A 7678-nucleotide genomic window follows, 5' to 3' on the forward strand; every position below is an offset into this window, starting at 1 on the left:
TTTTTCCATTTCATTTTTTCCTGAGCTTTTGTCAAAACAACTTTTTTTTCGATTTCTCCCATTTCAATTTTTCCTGTGCATTTGTCATAATAACTTTTTTTCCCCATTTCAACTTTTTTTCCTGTGCATTTGTCTAAACAACTTTTCGTCATTTTTTTCCATTTCAATTTTTCCTGTGCGTTTGTCAAAACAACTTTTCTTTGTTTTCCCATTTAAATTTTTCTTGTGCATTTGTCATAACAACTTTTTTCCCCATTTCAAGTTTTTCCTGTGCATTTGTCAAAACAACTTCTCTTTACTTTACCCATTTCAATTTTTTCCTGTGCATTTGTTATACCAACTTTTTTTTATTTTTCCCATTTAAATTCTTTCCTGTGCTTTTGTCAAAACAACTTTTCTTTGTTTTTCCTATTTAATTTTTTCCTGTGCATTTGTCAAAACAACTTCTTTGTTTTTCCTATTTCAATTTTTTCCTGTGCATTTGTCATAACAACTTATTTTCCCCATTTCAATTTTTTTCCTGTGCATTTGTTAAAACAACTTTTCTTTGTTTTACCCATTTCAATTTTTTTTTCTGTGCATTTGTTAAAACAACTTTTCTTTGTTTTACCCATTTCAATTTTTTTTCTGTGCATTTGTTAAAGCAACTTTTCTTTGTTTTACCCATTTCAATTTTTTCCTGTGCATTTGTTATAACAACTTTTTTCCCCATTTAAATTCTTTCCTGTGCTTTTGTCAAAACAACTTTTCTTTGTTTTTCCCATTTAAATTTTTTCCTGTGCATTTATCAAAACAACTTTCTTTTTTTTCTCCATTTCAATTCTTTCCCGTGCATTTATCAAAACAATTTTTCTTTGTTTTCCTATTTCAATTTTTTCCTCTGCATTTGTCAAAACAACTTTACTTTGTTTTTTCCAGTTCAGATTTTTCCTCTCCTTTTCGAGTATCTTTTCAATTCCTGCACTGAATTTCACTTATAACTTTCCATTCCATCCCTGCGAAATCCTTGCATAGTACCTACTCTGCCACATTTCGGTGCAACAAGCAATTATGAAGGAAGAAAAATTACGTGAAAAACTGGAGAGCCAAAATTATGACGTGACTAAATGCCAGGAAATTGTTAACCCTCCCAAGGAATTGACCGTGCAAACCTGTTTCCTAAATTATTCCTCAGAGGACCAGAACTTTTCGCCCAACTCGGTTCGTAAATTATGGTAATGTTTTGCCAAAACTCTCGAACTCATTAAAAGTGTCACTGGATTAGGGCAGTGCAACGAAGTCCAATTATTCGTGTCCGATCAAATGTAGTGTGAGTGCATTTTTTTTTTTTTTTTTTTTGCATGTTAAAAAGGATGATCTGTAAATACAGTTCTGTACTTTATTATTATATTATTATTTTTTTTTTTTTTTTTTTTTTTTTTTTTTTTTTTTTTTTTTGCTCTATCACAGTCCTCCAATTCGACTGGGTGGTATTTATAGTGTGGGGTTCCGGGTTGCATCCTGTCTCCTTAGGAGTCCATCACTTTTCTTACTATGTGTGCCGTTTCTAGGATCACACTCTTCTGCATGAGACCTGGAGCTACTTCAGCCTCTAGTTTTTCTAGATTCCTTTTCAGGGATCTTGGGATCGTGCCTAGTGCTCCTATGATTATGGGTACGATTTCCACTGGCATATCCCATATCCTTCTTATTTCTATTTTCAGATCTTGATACTTATCCATTTTTTTCCCTTTTTTTCCCTCTCTCTCAACTCTGGTGTCCCATGGTAATTGCAACATCAATGAGTGATACTTTCTTCTTGACTTTGTCAATCAACGTCACGTCTGGTCTATTTGCACGTATCACCCTATCCGTTCTGATACCATAGTCCCAGAGATCTTTGCCTGATCGTTTTCTATCACTCCCTCAGGTTGGTGCTGCGTACCACTTATTACTGCAAGGTAGCTGATGTTTCTTGCACAGGCTCCAGTGGAGGGCTTTTGCCACTGAATCATGCCTCTTTTTGTACTGGTTCTGTGCAAGTGCCGGGCATTCACTTGCTATGTGGTTTATGGTTTCATTTTTCGTATTGCACTTCCTACATATGGGAGAGATGTTATTTCCGTCTATCGTACTTTGAACATATCTGGTTCTTAGGGCCTGATCTTGTGCCGCTGTTATCATTCCTTCAGTTTCCTTCTTTAGCTCTCCCCTCTGTAGCCATTGCCAATTGTCATCGCTGGCTAGTTCTTTAGTCTGTCTCATGTATTGTCCGTGCATTGGTTTGTTGTGCCAGTCCTCTGTTCTTTCTGTCTTTCTCCTGTCTCTGTATATTTCTGGGTCTTCATCTACTTTTATTAGTCCTTCTTCCCATGCACTCTTTAGCCACTCGTCTTCACTGGTTTTCAGATATTGCCCCAGTGCTCTGTTTTCATGTTGACGCAGTCCTCTATACTTAGTAGTCCTCTCCCTCCTTCCTTTCGTGTTATGTATAGTCTGTCCGTATTTGCTCTTGGTGTAGTGCTTTGTGTATTGTCATTTGTTTCCTGGTTTTTCTGATCTATGCTGCGGAGTTCTGCCTTCGTCCATTCCACTATTCCTGCGCTGTATCTGATTACTGGCACTGCCCATGTGTTTATGGCTTTTATCATATTTCCGGCGTTGAGTTTTGACTTGAGTATCGCCTTGAGTCTCTGCATATATTCTTTCCTGATCGTGTCCTTCATCTCTTGTGTTTTATATCTCCTCCTTCCATTATTCCCAGGTATTTGTATCCTGTCTCATCTATGTGTTTGATGTTGCTCCCATCTGGTTAGCTTTATCCCTTCAGTTCTCGTTACTTTGCCATTTTGTATGTTGACTAAGGCGCATGTTTCTATTCCAAACTCCATTCTGATGTCCCCAGATACAATCCTTACAGTCTGGATTAGGGTATCTATTTCCTTGATGCTCTTACCATACAGCTTGATGTCGTCCATGAACATCAGATGGTTGATTTTGTTGCCTCTTTTCTTGAGTTGGTACCCGGCATCCATCTTCTGTAGTACTTTTGTCATGGGAATCATGGCTATACGAAGAGTAGTGGGGACAGTGAGTCGCCCTGGAAGATCCCTCTCCTGATATTAACCTCTGCTAGTCTTATTCCAGAGCTTGTAAGTATTGTATTCCAGTTGCGCATTGTATTTTTGAGGAAGCTGATGGTATTTTCCTCTGCCCCATATATTTTCAGGCATTCTATTAGCCATGTGTGTGGTATCATGTCGAAGGCTTTCTTATAGTCTATCCATGCCATGCTTAGGTTGGTTTCTTCTCCTACTGTTCTTCATTACCATTTTGTCTATCAGGAGCTGGTCTTTTGTGCCCCTACACTTCCTTCTGCAGCCTTTCTGTTGGTGGGGGATGGTGTTTGTCTCCTCTAGGTAGTTGTATAGCCTTTCACTGATGATACCTGTTAGTAACTTCCACATTATTGGTAGGCAGGTGATAGGCCTGTAGTTACTGGCTATATTTCCCTTACTCTTGTCTTTTTGTACTAAGGATGTTCTTCCTGTGGTCATCCATTTGGGTGCTTGGTGATTTGAGATACAATGCTGGAGTTGTTCTGCTATTCGTGGGTGTAGGGCCTTGAAGTTTTTTTGAGCCAGTATCCATGGACTTCATCGGGACCTGGGGTTTTCCAGTTTGGCATTTTCTTTAGTTGGTGTCTGACTGTGTCTGTCGTGATGTCTGTGAATCTTTGTTTTATTCTCCCTGTTTCTTCTTCCTTGACTTCCTGGAGCCATGTTGCATGTTTGTTGTGTGATACCGGATTGCTCCATATGTTTTCCCAGAGTCTCTTACTTGGTTCGGCTTCAGGAATTTCTGGGTGGTTGTCTTCCCCTCTTAGTTGGCTGTATAGTCTTTTCTGGTTGGTTCCGAATAGTTTGTTCTGTTGGTATCCCTTATTCCTGTTCATGTACCGTTGGATCTTGTGTGCTTTGGCCTTAAGCCTCTGTTTTACATCTTCTATTGTGTTGTTTAGTCCCCTCTCTTGTACTTTGTATTTCTTAGCCTTTTTTCTGCCATCTCTTTCAGTTTACTCAAGTCAGATCTCATCACCATGATTTGCTTTTCCATGCGCCTTTTCCAAGGAGGTTGCTGTTTTGGTTTCTGTTGGGTTGGTTGTGACGGTGGTGTTGGTGTTCGAATCCCCATCAGTTCTGCTACTAATCTTGCTCCTGCATATGTCAAGTTATTTGTTTCTGTGATACTGGTGGTGTGTATTATGCCCATTATTTCATTGACCTCACTTGTTTTCTCCCTTAATTTCTTGGTGTTGTAGGCTTTCATGGAGGGATCTTTGTTCTCTCTGTATCTGGCTGCTCCATCCATTGTCTAATCTTTTCTACCCATTCCGTCCTCTCTGTTACTTCGTCGGTGTTTCTTCGTGTGTCGTTGTTTGATACTTCATCCTCCCTGCCGTCTTCTGTGGCATCGTCTCTCAGTTCGTCTTCGTGTAATTCGTTGTCGTGTGACATTTCCCTTTCCAGTTCTTCTCTTTCTGTTGGGGAGAGCCAGTTCTTTTTCTTTATGTTCCTTACTTGGTCTGCCAGCCTCTGCTCTGTTTGGGGGGTATTATTCCTCTCATTCCAGATGTTGATCAATCTTCTTCTATATCCTCTCTCCGTCGGGTTGCTTCTGATGTAGCATCTCCATATTTCCTTATTTTCTTCTCTTGTCCATTTCTTCCTTTTTGCCTCTGTAGCTCCAATCTCAGGCTGTTGATTACTGTCGTTGTGGTGATCAGTTGCTGGATGACGACCTCCAAGTACCTGACCGTCTTCCCCTTCAATTGGGTTGAATACCTGGTTGCCGGACGAAGCTCCTCTGTTGCCCGAGGTTCCATTTACGTCGTTGTCGTTTATTCCTTCATTTCTTTCCATCATTGCTGAGTTTTTGCTATTTAACCCATAGCTGGACCCTACCCCCATCAGGGGATAGGGTACTCATTTACAGCTGAGTAGACTGAGGAAATTATGGTAAAGATCATTTCCCAAGGAATCAACGCCGAGGGGAGAGCGGTCACCCATCCAACGACTGACCAGCCCCAATGTTTGCTTAACTTGACTTAAGTCTATTGAAGACCTAACCAACTCCTCCACGGCGCCACATTATTATTATTATTATTATTATTATTATTATTATTATTATTATTGATTTTTTTATAATAACTGTCACATCTTTTTAATGAAAACTCATGTTATATCAGTTAAAATGATTAAAATACTTCAAGCTCAATATCTAAGATCGAAATTTTAAGTTTAAGGAAGGTTGAAAAGTATTTTTGACGCTACTTCAGGTTAGTACAGCGTTATTCTCTCTCTCTATCTCTCTCTCTCGCCCTCTCTCTCTCCTTCCTTCTCTCAAAACACCAGTGAAAATAATTTTTAAAACTCCCTCCAACTTAACCTCTTTTAGCAATGAATTTTTCTGTATTTCACAATGCAGCTTTACTTATTTACCAAAGAAAACTTGAAATAGACGGTCGCATATTACACTGAAATTTACCATATATGACATTCTCAAGTTCGTCCTATAAAATCCAAGTGAATAGCAGTATATATATATATATATATATATATATATATATATATATATATATATATATATATATATATATATATATATATATATATATATATATATACACACACACACACACACATATATATGATAGATAGATAGATTTATATATATATATATATATATATATATATATATATATATATATATATATATATATATATATATTGGTAGGAGGGTGTCATCACTTTTCCACAGTGGTTTGAAGTGATCCATTCGCCGCCGGCCTCTCGTTTTTCCTCTTGGGCCCAATTCAACTCAAATCATTCCATTTCTCTTTTATCACTCCACTCGATCATAACAGAAGTGAGAGATAGCAATCTCTCATCTTTTATCACAGAATTCTGTCGTTACGGATAGAAACGAAACCAGGCGGCTAAATCTTGCTTCGTCAGAAAAAAACGACATAGAGATCACCAGAGAGATAGGGATATGAAAAAATGAAAAAGGTTGTAGTGATTTTTTTGGACGGCTAATCTGACGTTTGTTGAGGATTTGGTTATTTCAAAAATACGAATGGATGTATAGAATGATATCTCCTGAAATTGAAGTAATCAATTTATTTATATAATGTGGTTTAAACATAAATAGAGTCCAACTGATTCTCTTTTATTTGACAACTAATCAGACCTTTGGGGAGGATTTGGCAGATATAAAAGGTGATACACGATTACAAGTAAACATTTCCATCGCTTAAAATGAGTTAATTTATCCATGATAGCAATCTATTTTTCTCATTATTCGAGGAACTTTATCAGAAAAAAGTCTTCTTACCAAGATACTGTAAAGTTTATTCTTGAATACATCGCACTTCGGCCCTAGGAAAGAATTTGGGGTGCGCGATCTCTACAACCCCAGCTTTTTAACTTTTATTAAATTGGAATCTAAATGTTCTTCATGACTGGAATAATTCTATTACAGTTAGAATATTGACTATGCATTTTTTATTCATACGATAATGAATGAGGAAATTGCTGTAAATACATGTGGTATGTCATCCTCAACAGAAGCCTAGACGGGTCGTAAGTCAGATTATTGGTGGGTTTGGCAAGGGATTGTTGTTAGAAGGTTTACCCATAACCACATAATGATGGCACTCTCATAACATGCGACGATACCCTCTGGGATAAAGGCATCATAGTCATTCACACGTATGCACTGGGTCATCAATATAAGGGGCATTTAAAGTGGTAGACCAAGCTGTAGTAGATTCACATCACCCGTGCATCTAGGCCAGTCCCTTACGACGCTTCTGATTAGCTGTTGATAAGCCAATCACAGGGCTGGAAACTCTCAGTGTCTCTCTAAAGTATCCCTCAGGAGAGGTGGAACATACATCCTGCCTATGTGAACTCTCTCGAGAGACTGAGAGTTGCCAGCCCAGTGATTGGCTTATCAACAGCCAGTCAGGAGCGTCGTAAGGGACTGGCCTAGACATCAGATGCACGAGTGATGTGAATCTACTATAGTCTCCTGAAGTTTGCACAGGTGGGTGGTGGATTGTTTCTCTTCGGGAAACGGGCTCTTGAGTCATTCATGTTTAGACAAAAAGGTCTGTATTTATTTTGTTTTATTTCTTTAATAACCTGTTGAACTGACAGTATTTAGATTATTTAGTGTAGCTTTCTCTCATTAACGCCGTCTCTGTGCATTCACGTATGAATTACTCCCTGGCGCCTTCAAAAATCTCTGAGATGTTTTTAAATTTAATATGATTATGAGAAACGGTCTAATGATAAATTTCGGCCTAAAACAGTTCTCCCTGGTGCCTTCAGAATTCTCTCAGATATGTTTTCAATTTAATTTAATTATGAAAAACAATCTAATGATAAATTTCAGCCTAAAATAGATTCCTCCTTGGAGCCTTCAAAAATCATTCAGATATGTTTTCAATTCAATATAATTAAGAGAAACAATCTAATAATAAATTCCAGGCTAAAATAAATTCCTATTGTTTGGGCCACTGGCATAAAAATTTGCAGTGTTTGCTTATCATTACTTGTCATTTCTCAGAGAAGCGGAAAGCTGAAATTTGAAATATGGGTTTTCCTCCTCATATATATTTTCTTTTCGTTGC

The sequence above is a fragment of the Macrobrachium nipponense genome, chromosome 9, assembly GCF_015104395.2.
Source record: "Macrobrachium nipponense isolate FS-2020 chromosome 9, ASM1510439v2, whole genome shotgun sequence".
In the NCBI taxonomy this organism is placed as follows: domain Eukaryota; kingdom Metazoa; phylum Arthropoda; class Malacostraca; order Decapoda; family Palaemonidae; genus Macrobrachium; species Macrobrachium nipponense.